The sequence below is a fragment of the Chrysochloris asiatica genome, unplaced genomic scaffold (assembly GCF_000296735.1).
Source record: "Chrysochloris asiatica unplaced genomic scaffold, ChrAsi1.0 scaffold00254, whole genome shotgun sequence".
NCBI lineage: Eukaryota > Metazoa > Chordata > Mammalia > Afrosoricida > Chrysochloridae > Chrysochloris > Chrysochloris asiatica.
In genome coordinates this window covers 952101-952483 of record NW_006408772.1, presented here as the reverse complement: position 1 = coordinate 952483, position 383 = coordinate 952101, and positions in this window count along the sequence as shown.

Sequence of the window (383 nt, the reverse complement as noted above, 5' to 3'; positions counted from 1 at the left end):
GAAGGGGCATAATTTGAGATGAAGAGAAATAGCTGTAAACATCCATTAATAATCAGAACATGGAATGTATGAAGTATGAATATAGAAAAATTGGAAATTGTCAGAAATGAAATGGAACATATAATGATATCCTAGGCATTAGTGACCTGAAATAGATTGGTATTGGCCATTATGAATCTGACTATCACATTTGCTATGCTGGGAATAACATACTAGAAAGGAATAACATCACTTTCATCATCAAAAAAGACAAATGAAGATCTGTCTTGAAGTACAGTGCTGTGATAGGAAAACCAGTAAATATTCCTATTGTTTATATTTATGCACCAACTGCTAAAGCCAGTGATGATGAAATAGAAGAACTCCACCAACTTCTTCAGTCT